The following is a 23,122-nucleotide window of genomic DNA, read 5'->3' on the forward strand; positions in this document are numbered from 1 at the left end:
AAAATGGTAAATATTTCGATGCACAAATTCAAGAATATTATGTCAAGCTTTAATATGCATTTTCCCCTCAGAAGTCTGCATGGTTTTATCTCTCTCTGTGATGAAATATAAGTAAATGTTTTCCAATCCAAAAAAAAGTCCATCACTGATCCTCTTCTGTCTGTTTGAGATTGTTCTCTGTTCAGATCAGACATGGACAAGTGGTGGCTCACTGATCAAATGCAGCAACATCCACAAACTTTGTTGGTAAAGAAAACATTGATTTCACAGATATTTGAAACAATCATCTTAAACAAGAGGACTTTTTTTTTTTTAATCACATGAGAATGAAGAGCAGACTTCTCTGGGGTGTATTATTTGTTGTCACTGTTCATGGTGAGACAATAACTTGATCTTCTTCCAGGAGTTTCAAGTTCGATCCAGCTACAACAATCTTCTCCAGAGGTGAAACAACCTGGAGAGACAGTGAAGATGTTGGGTATGTTTTCTGGTGATAGCATGACGGACTCTTACATTTCATAGATCCAACAGAAGACATGAAAGTGAGAAATGTCGCTTTTGACAAAGACGTGTGCACACTTACACATGACAGAACAGTTTTCAAGCACAGATGATCAACTATGAAAATAGATTAAAATAATATTTGTGTTAATATTGTTCATAAAAAACTCGGTAACACTTTACTTGAAGCTCCCGGTATAACACATTATAAGTAGTTATAAACACGCATAAATGATCGTAATGCTTTATAACCCACTATACAGCATAGGATTAGGGTCAGGGTTAGGTCCTGGCAATGTGATCATTTGAGTGTTTATAACTATAGCTGCACGTGCTATAATGGCATGATGCTTTATAAATGTATTACTAAAAACAACTTAAAATGTATTATACAGGGGGGCTTCAAGTAAAGTGTTACCAAAAACTCTATACAGTACATGAACCTGATGTAAAACATTTGCTTTTCTTTATCTGAAAGTGTATGATTCTCCTGAGAGAATAGCGGTCAGCAGAGGTCACTGAAAATACTGAAAGGAAAAAAAAGGACAACTTGACTGTTTACTTTAGCTACCAAACTTGCGCTGACCCAGGAAAACTTCCATCTGAAACACATTGATCAGAAATGATCAATCACCATGAATGGAGATTTCACAGCAAATGTTTCTAATAATATAACAAAGAATTGATCATATGAGAAGCGTCTGTACAGCTTTCTTGTTCTCTGTTAATTGCCTTCACTGATTTGAGTAAACATATCAAATAAAGTTCTCAATGATTTGCAACATCTTTTACTGACACTTTTAACAATGATTTGAAAAAAAAAAACAAAAAAAAAAAACAAAAAACAAATTCACATAACATGCAGGGGTGTCAAACATGCAGCCTGTGGTCCAGAACCAGCTCACCAGAAGACTCACTCTGACCAGGGATGATTTTTCCATGAGGAGGAGTCAATGCAAAACACATCTTCCACCTCTACTTACTGGCTGCTCAGAGAATGACAGACAGCAGTAAACAGGCAGTTTAACACGATGGCCTCCAGCAGCTTCAGACTACTGCTTTTCACTCTCTGCTGGGCAGGTGAAGCATTTCACAAACCTTATGTTGGTTTTCTATTTCAATATATTGTTACTGACAGCAAGTGAAACTGTGTGTTTTGTATTGACAGGAGCTCGTAGTCAGACTCTGACTGAGTCTGATCCTGTGGTCAAAAAGCCAGGAGAGTCCCACACATTGACCTGTACAGGCTCTGGAATCACACTGAGCAGCTACTGGATGGCCTGGATCAGACAGGCTCCTGGGAAAGGACTGGAGTGGATTGCCATGCACACCAGCGGCAGTAGCAAATATTACTCTGAGTCAGTCCGGGGCCGCTTCACCATCTCCAGAGACGACAGCAGAAATCAGCTGCTTCTGCAGATAACCAGTCTAAAAATGGAAGATTCTGCTGTTTATTACTGTGCCGGAGACACAGTGTATGAGCTTCGTGTTACAGCTGTACAAATTCCCACAGTAGTCTGTTCTCAGGTTTTCGAGACTGTTTTTTAAAGGCTATTTTTTACTTCAGATTCTTTTTTTTTCTTCAAAATACTTTCCAAATGTGTCTCAAAATGAATTCAGACAGCTTAAAACATTGTGTCTTGGTACTGGGCTAATACTTCTCACAAAAGCAAACATGCTCACGGATAAATGACTCTTTCCTAATGTGATTGGAAATGGAGTTAAACTGAAATAAATTGTCAAAAAAAATCCTTTTTTGATTGAACACCTGACTGAAAGAAAAATGTGTTAATCAATCACAATCAAAACTAAAATTTCACACACTTACGGACACACAAACATGCATATCTGTTGGTATGTAATGTACGGTGGACTGTGTCACATTTAGGGTGGGGTGGTACATGGAGGAGGACCCAAGATGGCAGGCACTGACGGAGTAGACTGAATAACTCATATTCATATAGTCCATTCAGAAAAAACAAGATCCACGAAATTCAATAAGTACACAAAAACAAAAAAGGTCCACCATGGACTGATGCATTCAATCAGGGGTGTCCAAAGTCGGTCCTGGAGGGCCGCAGTCCTGCATGTTTTCCATGTCTCCCTCCTTCAACACACCTGAATCTCATGATGATTCATGGCCAAGTCCAGCAGAAAGCCAGATAACGAGCCTCATTGCAATCAGCTGTGTTGAAGCAGGGAGAACATGGAAAACATGCAGGACTGCGGCCCTCCAGGACCGACTTTGGACACCTCTGCATTAAATCCAGGACTCTGAGTTGCTTCAGCAGAGGAGCTGGAACACGAACCTAAGCGGGACACAGACATCAAACAGAAGACAAGCAAACATAGCATGAAGACAAGACAATCAACAACCTGAACACAGGCAGAGATCCCCTCATCAGCCCAGAGCACCAGGTGAAGGCAATGACTAATCAGGCTCAGGTGAACGACATCAGGGCAGGGAACAGCAATCAGACATGAGGAGGGGAAGCCTAGTCATATTACTCCCAGTCAGTTCAGGGAAGGTTCATCGTGTCAACTCACCTTACACGATTTGTTTTGTCGAAAAAACTTTTGGTAACGCTTCCTTTTACAGTACGGTAATTACCATGTATTAACGTGGTAATTGCAAGGTAAGTACCATGTAATAAGGAGAAGTTACTGTAAAATTACCATGTAATTACAGGGTAACTATGTTGCTAATTACCTAGTACTTTTAGAGTAATTACCAAGCCAATTCCAGGCAAATACCAAGTAACTACCTGGTATTAAGTATTAATTACTGGGCAATTATAATGTATATAGCAACTATGTCGGTAATTGCCAAGTACTTACTAAGTAATTGCTAAGTAATTACCATGTAATCATTGGGAAATGCAGACTTTTTACTAGGTATTACTAGGTAATGCTAGGTGTGTACGCTATGTATTTCCCTTGTAGTCAAGTGTTTTTTACTACTTACCTGGTAACTTCCCAGTAACTACAACATTTACCTGGTAATTACGGTTGAACTGTAGACTACTGCAAAAGGAAGTGAGGCCTGTTTCCACACTATTACCTGGTAACTACTTATTCGTTACCCAGGAACTGCAAAAATACTTACCTCGAAATTACATAGTTATTAAAGTGGATTTGTACTGTAAAAGGAAGTGAGGTCTGTTTCCATGTTATTACATGGTAATTACTCATTTATTACCCAGTAAATAGAAAAATATTTACCTGGAAATTACATAGTTATTAAAGTGGATTTGTACTGTAAAAGGAAGTGAGATCTGTTTCCATGTTATTACGTGGTAATTACTCAGTATTTAGCCTGTTACTCGGTAACTTTCACATTACCCCACACACTTGCACCAAAAATGCAGCAAACCCCCATCAGTGTTATGTGATACAGTCTCTGAACAGCACACTGTATCTGTCAGGAGATCAGAGTTTCCATCAAAACCACCATCACCAGCCATCACATTACATTAAGATGAACGCATTATTATTACACTTCCTCACTCCAAACACCTCACTGTGACAGACATGCAAAAACAAGAGAGCTGCCAAAGATAAACATTTTAATCAAATGGAGTTCAACTTCTTATAAAACAATTTACAAAACAGTGCACATTTTTAGCAGTCAGGCACCTTTTTTTTTAAGAAACAGAACAGATTTCTTTTGCAAAAAACAAAATACAAAAAACATTGATAAACAATCACTATAAATCAACATTTATAAGCACACTGCTCCACTCTTGTGAATTCACATCATCATGTGTTTTCTGCAGACCCGTCTGGTCTACAGGAACCCTTGATCTCCATCATCTCGAATACCAAGGGCCGCCGTCGCCAGGTGTTGTCACGTTGTCCACGTCCAGACTTGTACCTCCCTCGGCATGATGGAAACGAGGACAGCACAACTGTTCCTTCTTAATGCTCAGGGTTTATTCACTTTAACACCCAAACCCCAAACGTGAGAGCTGGAAACATGCAAATATACATATTAATAAACAGAAACTTACACAATAAACAAATATACACATTGCACAAAACACAAATATCTTTAAACCTTCAAATATACACATGAAACCGACATTACAACCGAAATATCCACCCAAGCCTGGACATGAGACCACAGCCACCCAGCACCCAGCTGCAGAGCTCCACACTACCACCACTGGAATGATCAATAAAACACCAAGAAAAAGGAAATATACACACCTCACTGGCTGCTTCACATTGTAAGCCGTTTGTTTTTGCTCTTTTTACATACTTTTTGGAGCGTTTTTTTCTCTCTCCACGTTTGTGTGCACCACTTAATGTGGTCCTACCCGGAACGTCTACAGACGGTTAGTTCCGCCACTCGGTGATTATTTATATTTAATTAAATTTCGGTTCTACCTCGACTGAGAGAAAGCTTATTTATGGCAGAACGTCTGCAGACACTTGGTGATATGGTGATATTTATATTTAATTAAATTTCGGTTCCTACTCTAATGAGAGAAAGCGTGTTTACGGCGGAACGTTCCGGGTAGGACCATATTTATTTATTTTTTTTCCCTTGTCCTGTTCGGCAGCTGGGGCATGCAACATTGTATGATTGTATCCTTTTACTATCCGAACAGATTTTAATGTTAGCAGCAGGACGAAACTGTCTCCTCCTGCTGCTGCCTTTATTTAAAAGGAACCCCGACTATAATGATAAATTTGCTCTATGTGGTTCAGCTTGCTGTCAGTAACATATCTATGAATAATTTAAAAAAATATATATATTCAGTTAACTATATTTTAACAAAGTTTATTTCGCACAGAGGCCGCCATTGTTGTGCACGTTGCAAAGCATTCTGGGTAGTGACGTCACAAAGTTGTTTCACCTCTCAGCAGTGTTTTTAGGAGTGATCTGTTCACAGCTTTATAAGCATGAGTGTTCAACCCTTTCAATTCGAACCAACACGAAACCAAATACAGAGCGAGGACGAAAATGAAAGTAACAGAGGAGATGACGATACAAATGGTAGCTATCAAGAGGAAGAGAGAGTCGGTCACAGCCGCTGGTGCCTTTGTGGATGCTGCCTCTCAGTGGCGACCGAGAGAGAGCGTCTGCTGCAAAGAGCTCAATTTTCTTTCTGTCGCTGTTCATGGTACTTATTTACTTTATATCGTCACGATTAACATAATTAACACAAAAATGACAAACGGAGATGGTTGCTCTCTCTACTTTACCATAGATCTCCCCTGTATCACAGCGCATCCAAACTTTCAGGCTGTCTGCATAAACCCGGACGTCTTGTGGGCCCCGGCCAGCAGGGCCGGGGTGGGGCTGAAATTCAGCCCGGGAGCGTCGTGTGGAGACGCGTTTTATCTGAGGAGCGGGCGGGGGGGGGTAGGTGCGGTCATACTTCGGTTTGCGGAGCGGGAGCAAATATATAACATACCGGAGAGCGGCCACGCACACGGCCGGGAGAGCACACACAAATCTTGTGTTATCATTTAAAATCTGGCACGGCGCCCTAATAACAGACAGTGTTCTTACCATATTTAACAGTCCAAAACACTCCACATCACGGCCATGTCCGGATTCTCCTCCTCCTCCCTGTTTCAGCTGAGCGTCACTTGCTGGTGTTATTCAGACTCGTTTTGAGTCATCATCGCGTTCCCCTTCCTTCTTTTTAAAAAATGACAGTAAATTTAACTGTCTTTTAGACATGTTTGATTCGCCCTTTGCTTACTCTCTTCATGAATAATCTCAGATGCAACAACTTTCTGTCAGAGGCGGGTTTGATTCACTGCGTCAGCAGATCTGCGGCTCTTTTAAATGACTTATTTTTTTAACCTTTAATTGTATTAAACAATCTGAAATTAGTAACAGTTGTTCTGTGAATTAATGTTAGAATATTATTATTTTATGCAGTTAATGTGATTTCTGAGCACAGGTATGGGGAGCTGAACTCTCCCACAGGCATCTTCCCACTCTTTTCTTAATTTTCTCTCCTTAGGAAAGCTGTGGATGCTCACCACACTTCTTTTAATTCCCTTGTTTTCAAAATTACATCCAAAAGTGACGCAATGTGGCATTTTGTTCAGTTGTAGCTGACGAGAGAAGTACTTTGTGAGTAATTTGTGGCTTTGCTCGGTGAACGGACAACTACCTGACGTCATCACTCCCAGAATGTATTGCGCGGCCAAAACATGGCCGCCACCATGTAAGCAATAATCCTATAAACGAGTGGCATTTTATAACTTATGCATTATGTTTATACTTTTCTAACAACGTATTTTAAGTGTAGACATCAGCGACAACATTTGTAGAGCTAATAGACATTTTAATCGGGGTTCGCTTTAAAGCTGGCATCCGGCATGGCTGCCGGACAGGACCGGGACGGAAACGCTCAGAGAGCAGGGACAGAAAGAGAGAAAGATAAAGAGAGGGAGAACGGGGGGGGGGGGGGGGGGGCACACAACCTATGTACAAAGTCACAATACAAAACAGTGTTGTCGACGCACCACACGCAACCTAGAACAATCCCAAACCCCCAATCTAGACAACACCAAAACAGAGCCGACAACCAACACAGCAAATTACAGAACCATACATACATTTTTTTTTTTTTTTTTTTTTTTCGAACCATATTAGTGAACAGACCAGGCCACAAAATAAAAGGAGGTGTAGGGGAGGAAGGAAATGCAAGGACACCACAAACCCTTTTTTTTTTTTTTTTTTTTTTGAATATAGCTAGTCGTAACTAGTAGTAAACTCGGGGCGTGCATCAAGAGAGGTCTGCTACAGATCACCATTATTCTAACCACCACAAGAAGACAAGGTAACCCAGTATGTGAAGAGTGATTAAAGATCAACGTGATCATGTGAATATGATGGTGACAGTGATGGTGATAGGGATCATGCATATATGACCTCTGACCTCTGAGAAGGCCAGAAGCAGGCCAGAGAGGCCCTCAGAGCCCAGACAGCCGGCGGTCATCACAGAGCCCGGATCCAAGCCGCCCCCCCAGGCAGACGCCCACGCTCCGGTCCAGAAACGGGGCAGAGGAAAGCCCCGGCCGGGCCCCGCGGAGCCACGACCGGCAGGAGCCGGTCCACCCCAGGCGCCGGGCGCCCGGGGCGGGCAGGGCCGAGAGCCCAAGGCCAAAGAGCCCAGGAGCCAACCCCCCACCCAGGCGGAGGGCCATGACCCATCCGGGAGAACCAGCCCACACGGGCGGCTACCCACCCCGGGCCAGTACACCCCCCAGCGCTCCGGCCACGCACCCCGAGATCCAGGGCATCACCCCCGACACAGTGCGCCAAGACCCCCCGACGTGTGTGTTTGTATGTATTTGGTCATGTTAGATGACTAAGTGCAATTAAGACTGAGAGGCGAGCCACCGAAGCGTGCAGTGATTGGGGCCACTTAGATGGCCCCCTCCACCACACCCAACTTGATAAGCCCGCCTCCCAAAGCCCTACGTGTGTGTGCATGAAAGCGGGGGGAGAGGGGGGTCCGGGGATGCCGCAGCACCCCCGTCACCCAGGAGCCCCCCGATGAAGGACAGGGCCAGGAGCGCCACCCACCCCCCACCCCCCACCCCCAGGACCAGGGCGGACAGCGACCATGGCCAGAGAGCCACCGACCCAAGAAGCACACACCCATCATGCATCAGGAGGAGTGAAGGTGAGGACAGACAGGGGGCAGCAGAAGGACCCAGACCCAGGGCCCACCGCCCCCAGGCCCACCGGGGCCACCCCCCACAGGACACCGCACTCTCTCATACATAGCTCCAATCGCCCACACATATACACCCACACGTACAGACATACATACATACTTACAGATACACACCCACACACACATACATACCCCGCTCACAGATACATACCCACACACACATACACACTTACACATACATAGTCACACACATACACATACATATCCAGATACACACCCACACACTCACATACACCTACATAAATACAAAAACATATATACATACTCACACATACACACCCACACACATATACATATACACGTACACGCCCCTTCCCCAACCCCCTAACCCCCACAGCCCACCACCCCCCTATCTACCCCCCCATCCACCCCGCCCCGTCCCCCGCCATCCCCCACCCCCCTGTCCCCCACCACCACAACCACCCACCCCGATGCCCTGAATTCCGGGGCAGCAACCAGACACCAGGGCGTGCACCGACCCAGGCCGCGGCAGCACGCCAGAGCCGACCGGCCCCCCCAGCCAGGTCGACCCCCTCACCCTCACGGAAGGAGAGAGCCCCCAGGCACCAGGGCCCAGGGCCCCCAGCCACACCCGCCCCAGGACACCCCGGCCGCCCGGACATGAACCGGCACCCGCCGACCCCGGCCCCCCGGGGCCCCCGCCCCACCGCCGCCAGACAGCCCCAACAACCAGCGGCCCCCCCACCCCCAATCCAAACCAAACACGAAGACAGCCCCCAGATCACCTAAAAGGCACAGTGTGGGAGTTGCAGGGATATTGCATGTGAACCATGTTGACAGGTCTTCACACACCTGAAGCCAGAACCTCTGCTCTGGTGTGCAGGACCACAAGGCATGGAGGTAGTTGTCAGTCATGTTATCATTGCAATGTGAACAGATATCAGATTGTGATAGACCCATCTGGAACATCCTTCGTCCTGTGTAATGAATTCTATGCAGAATTTTGAATTGTATTAGTTGTATATTTGAATTCTTTGTCATTTTGAAAGTATTTAAACATATTTGTGACCACGCATTTTGGTCAAAGTTGTTAGATAAGTCAGCCTCCCATTTTAAGGTCGGAAGGAAGATTTCATCTTCTACCTTTGATAATATTTTATATATCTTTGATAGCAACTTTGGGGAACTGAGGTTTAAGAATTCTTCGACCCCGAGAGGTAGCTGTCCCTGCAATTGATTAAAGGTATACTTTTTACCTATAATAGATTTAAGTTGATGATATTCTAAAAATGCTGTGCTGCTGATTCCATATTGTGAGATGAGAGTATTGAATGATAGAAAGTTGCCGTTTTCAATGATATGTTCAAGCTGGCTGATTCCTTTATTTCTCCACTGAGTGAAGTTTATCATCTTTTTGTTTTGCAGGATGTCCGGGTTGTTCCAGATGGGTGTGAGTTTACACGGGATCAGAGAAGATTTGGTTAGCTTTAGAAAGTCCCACCAAGCCATTAAAGAAGCACTGATGTTGACACTTTCAAAACACCGATGGGATTTGATGGTGGGACTGATGAATGGCAGGTCAGAGATGACTAGATCCTCACATAATGCGTGCTCTACATCCAGCCATGGCTCATCTAAATTGTTAGGTTTAAGCCATTTGGAGATATATTGCAGCTTGCTGGCTATGAAGTAATTACTGAAGTTAGGCAAATCTAGTCCACCTCTGTCTTTAGTCTGTTGTAGCGTCTTTAAACTGATACGTGATGGTTTATTTTTCCAGAGAAATTTAGATATGTATGAGTCCAGTGATTTGAACCAGCCAGACGATGGTTTGGTTGGTATCATTGAAAATAAATAGTTAACCTTAGGTAAAGTCATCATTTTAATGGTGGCAACCCTCCCCATAAGAGATATAGGTAAGCGTCTCCACCGTAAGAGGTCATCCTCTGTTGATTTCAGTAACGGAACGTAATTTAGTTTTAAAAGTTCTGATATCCTTGGAGAAATGTTTATGCCTAAATATCTAATGTTTCCAGACTGGATTGTAGCATTGGGTATACTTTGTAAATCACAGTTTATAGGCATGGCTGTAGTCTTAGACCAGTTGATAGAATAGTCAGATATTAGTGAAAATTTGTCAATAAGTGCGATTGTCTGGGAGATAGAAGATGGAGAGTTCTGCAGGAAAAGCAATACATCATCTGCATAAAGACTTATTTTATGTTCTATCTTATTGTTAGCCAGGATCCCTCTGATGTCTTTATTTTGTCTTATAGCAGCTGCCAGAGGTTCGATAAAGATGGCAAACAGTGAGGGAGAGAGTGGACAGCCCTGTCTGGTTCCTCGCTGCAAACAGAAGCTTGGAGAAGTCTGCTCGTTAGTCTTTACACATGCAGCTGGGTTGTTATATAAGATTTTAATCCAATCTATGAAAGATGTTCCAAACCCAAATTTGGTTAATATTCCAAACAGAAATTTCCAATTTATTCGATCAAAAGCTTTTTCAGCATCTAAAGAGATAATTATGGATTCTAGATTATGTATTGTAGAGTAATCTATTATATTAATTAATCTGTGCATGTTAGTGGATGAATGTCTACCTTTAATGAACGCTGTTTGGTCAGGATGTATTATGAGAGGGGTTATCTTTTCTATTCTTCTGGATAGGGCTTTGCTGATTATTTTGAGATCTACATTTATTAATGAAATAGGACGATAACTGGACGGAAGTGTGGGGTCTTTCCCTGGTTTAAGTATTAAAGTTATTTTGGCTAAGTTCATATTTGAGGGTACTGTTCGTTTATTTTTTATTTCCATTACCATTTTATGAAAAGTGGGAGCCAACATGGTCCAGAATTCTTTATAGAATTCTGCTGGATAGCCATCTGGACCTGGAGCTTTATTATTGGGCATGTCCTGCAGAGATTTATGGAGTTCATCCACTGAAAGAGGAGAATCCAACACTATTCTATTTTCATCTTTCAATTTTGGAAGGTTAATATCATTAAAAAAAGTATTAATTTCCTCATCTGTTGTGTCTATTTGTGATCGGTATAATCCTTGATAGAAATCTCTAAAGATATTATTGATCTTGTCTGGGTCATGGCTGATGTTTCCTTCTGAGTCTTTAACAGCTGAAATCGTGTTTTTCTCCTTGTTTGTTTTTAACTGATTCGCCAGGAATCTTCCAGATTTATTACTATGCTCAAAGTTCTCTAAACGGAGTCGTTGGATCAGGAATTGAGTTTTTTTAATCTACAATTTCATTCAGTTCAAGTTTAGCATTCCTTATATCCTTCAGTATGTTCTCTTGTGGGGAGACATGATAAGCCTCCTCCAGCGATTTAATTCTTAATTCCAATTCTAAAGTTCTTGAAGCTTCTTTCTTTTTCTTGTGTGAGGAGAAGGAAATTATTTTTCCCCTCATCACCGCTTTCCCTGCCTCCCAAAGAACACATGCTGAAGTATCTGGCAAGTCGTTATTTTCTAAATATATAGACCATTCTCTTGTTAGATTGCTAATAAACTCTGGATCTTTAAGTAATGATGTATTAAATCTCCAGTTTCTAGTTGGTGGTTTATTCGTCTTATTTCTGAGAGTAAATGAAACTGGTGCATGATCACTTATGACGATGGGATGAATTTTGATTTCTGAGATGTCATTCATCAGTGTGCTGCTAGTTAAGAAATAATCTAATCTAGAGTAGGAATGGTGAACTGAAGAGAAGAATGTGTATTCTCTTGCAGTGGGGTGGTGAGAGCGCCAGGCATCGCAAAGACCAAAATCCTTCATGTACTGTTTCACAGTTTCTGAGGATTGCCAGAGTCGTTGACTTCCTGTGGTACTCAGTCGGTCCAATTGTAGGTCAGAAACCATGTTGAAATCCCCTCCTATAATCAATGTGTGATCTGAGTGATCATCCAGTGAGGAGAAGAGGGAGTGAAAGAAGGAGCGCCATGACTTTCTCATTAAAACTTCGACCTGCTGAAAATCCAGCATCACAACTGCCGATTGGCCAGTTCAGCACCATGGTCAGCGCCATGGACTTTACTGTTTAATTGCTCGGATTAAGTTTGAAAAATCAAGCAGACTAAACCAACAGGGTGGGAAACGATGGCTAGAAGCTCAATTAAGCAATGATGGATACCATACAGTCTTAATAACCTGCATCAAATCACACATGATCAACCCAGACAGGACAACATACAAGTGAACAAGCACTGTGTGTGACCTGTGTTAATGCAATAACCAAGCAGACGCGGCGATCCACAACACAGACAGCTATGAAAACAACACCAGACAGCCAGCATCTATGGCAATCCTAGTCTGTGTCATCACAAATAGAGAATACAGAACGACTTACTGATGATATTTTCGTCCAGTGATGGGAAGGTGAATCCGATCCAGGAAAAGTGCCAACGAAAATGTGTCCAAACCATCGAAAGAAAAAAATCCACAGCAGACAATAAGAAATATCCAGAGTCCAAAATGTCCAAAATAATAATAAAAAAAAAAAAGTCCAACTGTTTGAACGTGCCAATCTCGAACATATTCCAGAACTATACACATTAATGTGGCCTCATATCTCCTGGCACCATCTTCATCTCCTTCATCCTCGCAAACCTTTCAGCTACCTGGTTCTTATCAATGACAATATCCCTCTTCAAAATGAGGTTTGAGAGTCTGGCCTTGTTCATGCATGCAAGAGATATTAATTTTAGGCGGCTGGAGCTGGTTTCAGGTTGTTGTTGTTTTGTTTGTTTCTTTGTTTTTTTTGTTGTGTTTTTCCGGCATTAGTCTCGGGGTGGGCCCCACCTTCGGGCAGCCTGTTGTGCCCCACGACACCGGGACAGCCGCACCCTCTGCCCCCAGACTAAGATCATTATCACTGATATAACTTCAGCGAAACCACCCAGCAGTAGAGAAAGCCCATCATGCTAACTAGCTAGCTAGCATGCACAGCTACTTTACAGCATGAAGAAAATAAACTTCCCCCAAACTTAATTTCTATCTGAGCCAGGTAGATTCACTTCATCACTTCCTACCTGAGGGTCTCTTCTCCTTCTGCCTCCCCTTCCCCTCCACCGCTGCTGCCACCTCCACCATCTGTGTGTGATTGATTGATTAATTGATAACAGCTGTGGTCCAAGAGGGAGGGGCATCGCCTTTGGCTGATCCAGCTCAGAATCAATCATGTCTAATGGGCCAATCTACCCGTTTTCTGAACCAATAGGTATCATAACTCATACCATTGTGCCATTGCAAATGCTAAGAGCTCAGTTAAAAATATAAAAAACAAAAACTAAAACTTGCCTTCAATCACCATCAGCCCACAGGGAAGCCAGGTGGCCAGTCCAGTGGTGAAAAATGCTTTTATTTAATAATTTCAGAGAGTTAAAGGCAAAAAGCAAGTGAGTATAGTTTGATTTTTGTTACAATCAGTTTCTCATTACTTTAAGCTTTATTGGTAACTTATTGCTTAGATATGTAAATGGAGTTGTCATGATCAATATCTAGTGAGTGAAAATCTCACGAGTGGAGCTAAACTGAAAAGCTGTTTGTGGGAGATCTCATTGTATGTTCAGGTGTGCAGGGTAATATTTCAGCAGGTCTAACAGGTAAATAAGGTGGTTAGTTGTGTATTTTCAAAGGATGTGATGATATTTGTTAAACATGAAAAAACATTGACATTCCTGGAGCTACAACAAGACTGCTAATCACCTCAGGGAGCTCACTGATGTCTACTAAATCCTGCAGCAGAGCCAAACACATTCACTGATTTTCACATTTATACTTCATGTCAGGCAGAAAGCAGCTTCCAGTAGCTGCAATGAAATACTAAGTGTCAGGTTGCTTTCAAGTTGCAACAGCACTAACTTGCAACTATTATTATTATTTTTTTTAATATTATTATTTTTATTATTAGTGCTGAACACGAAGATTCAATCACAGCTAAAGTACAATTTTCATTCATTCCAGATCTCCATTTGTTCTGTGACCCTGACATTGTGTGTTTTGAGCAAATGCCTCCACTAAAATATAAAACAAACATACCAATGTATGATTCGAAAAAAAAAATGCTCTAATTCAGTTGACCTTGATCGAAGAGGGACTGTTTATCATTGCTGGTTCACATTCTGATGATGTTCATCCAACACAGCAGGCAGTTGAAGGATAACTACCACGCCCACTGGAATGTGAACCTGCTTGACTAATGAGAAAACTGAAGAGTGAAGCCAAGAATGGAGATCCTCCTGGAAAACAGGGAACACTGGGCCAAGAAAAGGGAATATATCCTGGCATCAGCATGAAATGTAGTGGGCCTGGGCAATGTGTGGAGATTCCCTTTCCTGTGCTTTAAGAATGGAGGGGGTAAGGTGAAGCATTTTATCATACCTCATTAGGGCTGAACGATATGAGCAAAATTTCATATCTCGATATAATGCCAGATATCTCGATATCGATGCGATATATTAAAGCAGCACTATGCAAGATTTGCTTTAGCGCTCCCCCTACTGGTCTCCTGTGGGGGTCTCCTTGGTTTTACCATCCATGAGCACTCAGGGTGGCGTTGCTAACGCTAGCAAGGGTTTCATGTTTGTTTTACGCGCTTTTGTTAAATCTTCTGCAGCGGCAGTTCCTCGCGCTGCCCGGAAACTTCTTCCGGTTGCTCCCTCTGTCGTCGACATGTCTGCTTCGCACACTACAACTTATTGGAAAACAAACACACTCAGAGAGCTACCGCTTTCAGCTCAGTGCAGCGAACTCACTCGCGCTCACTTCTACGAGAGGAGGTGCCACTCCTCTTTATTTTTCAGTTACCAAACGGAAATTAGAACCAATCAACACATCATGCAAAGATCGTCTATTGCAACACAATGACAGATATCGCACTCCAACAGCTTTTATACTTGTAATCCCGTATGAGTGCCGTAAAGCAGGTTTGTTCTCGCGAGATGTAGTCGGGTCCGCTCCTCTGAAATTGCAAGCGCTGTTTTCAGGACACAGACCCTGGGGGGAGTGGAGACCATGACAAGTCTTTGTTTACCCCTACAGGGATTGTGAAACACATTTATTGAGGTAAAAAAGTTGCAAAGTTCTGCTTTAAAATGCATTCAGTGAAAGTTAAGCATTTTTCAGAAAAATAAAAACACAATACAAAAGGATGTAAAAAAAAATAAATAAATAAAAAAAATAATGCAGTTTTATTTATGAGAACTCACTGCCACTACCACCAAACTCGTTTGTGCAGATTCTGCAACCGCCCTATGCCATCAGCTGTCAACCAGTAAATGAGGTTTGTGGTTGGCTGGCCTTACCTGTGCATGGGCAAGCTTACATGCAGGGCAAGCAGGGGAAATCTCGATATCATTGATTATGAGAAACTAATGTCCTGAATGTTCATATCGCGATATCGATATGATAACGATATATCGTTCAGCCCTATACCTCATGATGATCATTTATATTTCAGACATGTAAATCATTCATTTTAATACATATTTTCATGTGTACATTAAGACATAATGACAAACATGGTTCATGTATTAAGAACTCAAATCCATCCATCCAGCCAATTAAACTACAAGTCAACAGCATATCACATAACATTTAATTTTTTGATCTGCAAAACCTGATAATAAACTGTTATCTGCAAGTATACCGGATGTGTTTCAAAGTGAACAAATTCAACAACAACAACAACAACAAAGAAAAAAATAATAAAATCACCATTTACTGATTAGTTGATGACGTGACTGATGTATTAAATTATTTTTGGAACAGTTGATCAACCCTTATAGAAGTGTGTGTGTGCACAGGGGTTTTCCTGGTCCCTTACTGTGTCTTTGCTGTGCTGTGTGGTGTGCCACTCTACCTCCTGGAGACTGTCATTGGTCAGTATACCCAAGAGGGTACCATCACCTGCTGGACCAAGATCTGCCCGATGGCACAAGGTAATCACTGCATTTCTTCTTGAAGCATCAGTTTCACACACATCTCAAAAGTTCATCTTAAAATACTTAATCTTCTACGTCAGTCACATGGCTGTATACTGAAGATCGTTTTACCCTGAACACAGGTGAGTCAGTGAGTCCACATTTTGCTAGTTGTCCTGCATCACACTCATACCTGAGGCAGGATCCACAGTAAACATCCATGTAGATGTTGCTGTTCTCGTGTTCTGGCAGCATTCTTCATTGATATTTTAGGCTAAACAAGCTCCTCAGGTGTTTTGCAGGGAGTGACAGATGGATCTTAGCTTGGCGAAGATCCTCGTCAGTATCACCTCCCCAATTGACACCAGAGGGGTCTTCAGGACAGAGCTCATCTTTTTTGCCTCCCTCTGTCCGTGTCTGTCAGCAGATGAAGTCACAGTGCCAAAGATTAACTTGAGTAAACTCCTGCAGACACTGATAAACCTCAGTTGCTTTAGAAATAGAGCAGAATGGACTGTTCCTGTTCACTGAATCTGTCTTGTTGTTCCAGGTCAGTTTATGATTAAAGTATCTCTTCCTATTTTTGATCAAAATGAAGGGGTCAGGTGGGGAAGTGCTGATGAAAAGTTGCTTGTGTCTGTCAGCGGAGGGAGGGCTCAGTTTTTAACATTTAAAGCACTTTAGTTTAGTTTAGTATGTGTTGTTGGAAAAGTGCTCTGCAAGTACTGGCTGGTTGGTTTCTTCCCCGAGGCCACTCTTCAGCCGTTCGAAGACATTAGCTTCCCTCACAGTGCCAGAGGTGTATCTGCAGCTTTGTAATGAACATGAGTGTCTCTGCTAAAGAGGTTCTCTGCTGCTGTTTGCATTTGGAGGTTGATCTCTGCTGCTTTGCTTCTGCCTTTTTCCTTTTTTTTTAATTTAGTGATTTATTAAAAAAAGGGGAAAAAGCTTGTGCAGTTCAGTATTTACAGTTGAAAAATAAAGACAAATTAATTCAAATAAACCAATATAATAAATGAGTAACAATGTCTTTTATCCACTTGAGAGGAGGAGTACTTTCAGCCTCTCAAACAAGTACATTTTGCCTGATCTTAACATGGGAGAGTTGTGTTTACCTTCCAGGGGTTGGTTATTCTATCATTGGGATCCAGCTGTATTCCAGAACCTACATAATTGTCCTGACCTGGGCTCTCCTGTACCTCATCTACTGCTTCAGAGACCCTCTGCCCTGGGCGACCTGCAACAATCCATGGAACACAGGTCAGAATTGTTCAAATCCTGCTTTCAAACACGAACTTTGTTTCCACTAATTTGTTATTTATATGAGTGGAACTAAAGAATCCTGCTTTGAGGTGTGATTGAAAACACACTGTAATCAATACTGACCTACAATAACATATGTTATTCAAGTGTTTTGAATGCAGGAAAATCTTTGCATATAATCTCTCCTCATGAGGTAACCTGTCCTCTTTTAGCACTTTCATCCAATTTCTGAATGTTTATTCTATAGTCTGGACTGACTTGTTGAACTCATTTTTGCAGAGAGCTTGACTTAATTAGCTTAATGGTTGGATCAAACGACCTGGACAGTGACTCACTTTGTCCAGCTGCTTCAGCTGATTGTTCACCCATCTGAAGGTTGGTGGTTTAACCTCCATTGAGCTGGAGAAGAATTGGTTTCTTTAAATACATGCAGTTCATTCAGTTCCCTTTCCAGGTTTTACAGAGACAATTTAAGTATTTGTGCTTTGTGCAAGACTGAATAGAATCATCTGCAGATAACAACATCAAGATGTTGTTGATGAAGTTTGCATTTTATTTTGGTACAAAGCACCCAGGGTCTTGGGTTAGTGGGAAGAAATGTCCAGAAAATGTCTAATAGTGGCATCAGAACTGAGTCACAGTAGACTTAAAATGCTTCCCTCCATCCAGCTCATAGTGAAGGTTAAAGTCAAAATCTTTTCTAGTATTTAACATTTGTGCAAATTCAAGCATATCATTTTCATTTTGAAAGACTTATTAAAATTTACATGTCCTGTTAAAAATCACAATGTAAAGTGGGCTTTGTTCCCTCCTCTGCTTCCATCATGTTCTCTGTGGCTGCATTACTGCTGCCAGCAGCTGCATCCTGTGAGGAGTTTTCAGTCATCTAGAAAGATCCCAGAAACACTGAATGATCAAATTCATGATGGAGCTAATATCTGTTTCTTATTTCAACAGGTGTACATCGTGTCAATCTCAGTCAGCCTGATTCAATGTCCGTGCAACCTGGACAGTCTTTGACCATCACCTGTCAGGTTTGTGGTTATTCTCTGACTGACAACAGCTACGCTACAGGCTGGATCAGACAGGGCCAAGGAGCAGCAGTGGACTGGATCTTGGTTCGATGGGGTGGAGGAGATTTTTACTAAAACAATGCTCAAAGAAAGAAATTCAGCAACTGCACACTGACTGCAACCAACAGAGTGGAATTAACAGGGCTGAATCTGCAGCCTGAGGACACTGGTGTTTATTACTGCATGAAGCCCCACAGTGACACAAGTCACCAACACACCTTTACAAGAACTTCATTCACATGAGGCTCAGTCACACATGACGACAAAGACTACTTCTATGCCTGACTAACAATGAATTTTTAATTGAATGAATACATGAATGAATAAATAACATAAGAGGTTATATTGCCTGCAATGCTTTTGGCAAATCTTGCAATATTTGCATTGAACAACTGTGCTGTGCACATCACATGAATGTGTGTGCACGTGTGTATTTTGAGGAGGAGTCAATGCAAAACATCATTGGTTCCTCTTACTTATCTGCACAGAAGCAGAGCAGTGATCCACAGTTCTCCATGATGGACGTCGTCAGAGGACTGCTGCTGTTAACGCTCTGCTGGGCAGGTGAAGAGTCAACATTTTCCCTGATTATTCTGATGCAAGGACAACAGTTCTCACACCAGTCTTCTTCATTTGTCCTGACAGGTACTGGTGCTCAGACTCTGACTGAATCTGGATCAGTTCTTAAAAACCCTGGAGAATCACACACTCTGACTTGTACAGCTTCTGGATTCACATTTCGTGATTATGACATGGCTTGGAATAGACAGGCTCCCGGAAAAGGACTGGAGTGGATTGCTTATATCAGTAGCCCGTCTGGTAGCACTAAATACTACTCTCAGTCAGTTCAAGGGAGGTTTACTATCTCCAGAGACAATGACAAACAGCAGGTGTATTTACAGATGAACAGTCTCAGCACTGAAGATTCAGCTGTTTATTATTGTGCTCGACTCCCACAGTGACTGAAGCTCCTTGAGAAGCCGTACAAAATCCTACTGCACTGTATCGTTAGACATATGTTTGTGTGTGTTTGTGTAGATCTTGATTTACTCCTTTAATTTTCCGATTCTTCTTTCCTTTGCCCTTTTCCTCCCTCTTTCTCACCTCGTACTGTTCCACACATTTTAGTTTCTTTTGCAGTGACTATAAAATGGAAAAGAACCCAAAAAGACCACTCACTGCTCTGTAATCAAACCTTGAAATGAGAAATTAAAGTGTGAGGAGTTGTTTTTTTTTTTTTTTAAATAAGCCGTGCAATAAAACTCCACAAAAAAAACAACTGGGGGACAGTACAGGTCATTAATTAAGGATTAAAAAGATAAATAAATGTGCAAAACTGAGGACACAGGAGCTGTTGTGGTTTAACTTCCCATTTCTCAAGCTCACCAACAACATGTTTGAGATCCTTCTGTAATATGAGAAAATAATTCAAAATGATGAATGTACTCGAAGAGGATATGCGGAACACTTTCCCTGAAGTGGGGAAAGAAAATAAATGTTTTAGGTATCTGAAATATCAAACAACATAAAAGTAAATGGAGCTTCAGGAAAATGTCTTGTTATTGCATCAGAGTGTTTTCTGTCTTGCCAATAGCGATCTTACTCAACTGACAGTTGACTCCAGACTCAGAGTCATCTGTTGACTCGTCATGTATTTGCATCGCAGGAACAGGCCAGAGCTCGTGGAGAACATTAATGCATGCTAAAGGAGGATATGGAAACTACAGGCTGCAGGCCTTAAACCCAGAATCAAACCTTTTAAAAGAATGGACAGTTTGCTGAGAAGACTTTAGAGTAAAAATAATTATAAAACTGACTTTACCAGCCAACATTCAAGTTGTATTATCAATATACTTGACAGATTGGCTTAAAACATTCAAGAAATCAACACAAACAGTGAGCAAAAAGAACAATACAGGCACCGCTCAAAGAAATCAGTCAAGATTATCTGAACTTCATTCAGTGTTCTGGTCCAGGATAACTTTGACTTCACAGCAGATGCTCTTCCTGCAAATTCCTGTTTCACAAGAATAAATCTAATCAAACAAAACTTTGAATGAGAGAAATAAAAAGGCACAATGTGATAGACTGTCATTTATTTACAATTCAGGAAGAGAAGAAAAAAAACAGATGAGTGACTACCACCACAAAAAGCTGCTCATCAATACTTCCTTTGACTTTTCAGTTTTGTTGAATTTGTTTCAGTTCCTGAGCAGCCATTTGCCAGTCAAACCACTTAGTGTCTGTATTTCGTTGTCCTCAAACATCTGCTAAGACTATTTGCATAACTGTTATCTATGGAAACAATCAGAATTTGACAGACTTCAGCATTAATTTAAATGTTTTCAGGAAAATAAGTCTGCAAGTGCTGCCAGCATGAAGATGAATTGATCCTATGATTGAATTACCACAGGTTCCACAAGAATGTGATTATACATTCACTTTAATACGTGTTTCTTGTGTGTTATATCATTTGAGGAAATGATACTGATTTTGTTTTTAATTTCTCAGGTGAACATCTTCAGTTTACCTCAATTTCTGAATTTGACTATTTGTTACTGATGTCTTCATTCTGAGTATGTCACAACAACAACATATATGTCATGAAACTTTCTCAATGTCAATTGAATGTAGATGTGTAAATAATGTGCACAAATCATAACGTTGCTCTGTGTGTTACAACATTAATAAGTAATAATAAAGATTATGTGATCTCCCACTTCAGTAAATGTGTTAAAACTTTGCAAATAAATAATGCTCTTTTCCACTGGCTCCAGTTAGAACAACAGCAGTTTGATAAACTTTATGCAAACACGGCGGCGTTCTGCTTGAAACAGCTATAAAAACATCCAGCTCTCACCACAGTTTGCTGCTCATCAGCTCACCATCAACCATGTTTTCTGTTGCTGTCCTGTTGCTCTGTGCAGCTGGCTCCTGTGAGTCCTCTCTGTCTTTGACAAAGCTCATGTGTCTTTGCTGTGTGATCTGGACATTTTTCAGGATCAATTCTTGTTATAATACTTATTACACTTTTTCATTGTCATCAATATTTTTTCAGATGTGAAATGTGAGGAGCTGACACAGCCGGCCTCTGTAACGCTGCAGCCTGGTCAACATCTGACCATCACCTGTCAGGTCTCTTATTCTCTGAGCAGCTTCTACACAGCTTGGATCACACAGCCTGCAGGAAAAGGACTGGAGTGGATTGGGATGAAATACACTAGTGGCTCACACTACAAAGACTCACTGAGGAACAAGTTCAGCATTGACATTGATGCTTCCAGCAAAAGAGTGACGCTCAATGGACAGAATATGCAACCTGAGGACACTGCTGTGTATTACTGTGCAAGACTCACACTGATGCAAACCTCCAGTGGAGTAAAGCAAAAACCCTGAAAACTCATGACATGAAGCGACCAGAGGAGGAGCTGCAATACCACAAGAAGAAGAAACAGGGAACTTAATTACTGTATAAATCATCATGGTTGAGAGGCATATTCACACATGTTCCAAGAATATGAAGAAAGAAATCGCAGATCAACAGATCTTCATGTCTCAATGCTCAGAACAAAAGTTAAAGTCTAGAATAATAAAATATTTTTTTTTTCTGACAGGCCACTCAAAAGTGTTTTTACAATGCAGATTACCAAAAAAAAAAAAAAAAAAATCAGGTCACTTCTACCTGTTCCAGAATAAGATGAATGACTTCTTCTGTTGCTTTTCCAACCTGCTGAAAGTTCTAATTATTCCAACTGACTCAAAAGAACATTTTAACGCAAAAAGCAAGCTGAACACTGGTCAAACCACACATCCACTGTCACCTTCAGTTCTTCCTTCCACCACTCTACAACTACAAGTTTTACTGTGAAATATTGTTGCATGAAAATGTATGCATTACAAAAAAATCTTTGTTTTTTTCAAGACTTAGCTGCTAATAGGTAGCGTGAAGTCTTGACACGACTGTGGGAAAGGCAATTCCGAAATAAAGTAGAAAGGACCTCCAGTGTGAAAACAAGTCAAATACAAAGATAAAACTTAAAAATTTCAACACTCATAAAAAGGAAGCAGTTGAATCGACTCTGTTTCCCAGCAACTGTTGTGACTGATATTGACTGACAGTAAACTGACACTTTCTGTTCCAGCTTTGTAAAATCTACTCATTTTAAACCTGATCTTACTGAAGACTTTCAGACTAAACCGACTTGTTTCTTCCAGGTGTCCTCAAACTGTTATTTCCACATTTTTTCACACTGTGGTGGAGGATGAACTCTCACCTGAAAGAAACTGAATCTCCACTGTGAATCTGGACATGGGAACCTGTCTGTGCATGGTTTGTGTGTGTGTGTGTGTGTGTGTGTGTGTGTGCGTTCTTGTATTTCTATCCTTGTCAGGGCCAAATGTCCTCACAAGGATAGCAAAACGTGGAACGACGTGCCTTGTGGGGACCTTTTTCTGGTCCTAAGTAGGAGAAACAGTGTTTTCTTGACCATGTTGTTGTTACTGAAAAAAGTAAAAGTGCAAAAACATTTCTTTAGGGTTAGGCTTTGTTGTGGTGTGGGTTAGGGTTAGGGTAAGGGTCAGGGTTAGGGGCTAGACATGAATGGGAGTCAATGGACGGTCCCCACAAGGATAGAAATACAAGACTGAGCGTGTGTGTGTGTGTGTGTGCGTGTG

General features: G+C 41.6%; 1 gene segment (V, D, J or C); it reads left to right on the forward strand.

Moving 5' to 3' along the window:
* Positions 1 to 1,886: 1,886 nt before the first annotated feature.
* LOC115387513 (Ig mu chain C region membrane-bound form-like) overlaps positions 1,887 to 23,122 on the forward strand; it is a 74,349-nt gene continuing 53,113 nt past the window's right edge. The window contains exon 1 of the C gene segment in view: positions 1,887 to 1,972.

Source organism: Salarias fasciatus, chromosome 4 (genome assembly GCF_902148845.1).
Source record: "Salarias fasciatus chromosome 4, fSalaFa1.1, whole genome shotgun sequence".
In the NCBI taxonomy this organism is placed as follows: Eukaryota; Metazoa; Chordata; class Actinopteri; order Blenniiformes; family Blenniidae; genus Salarias; species Salarias fasciatus.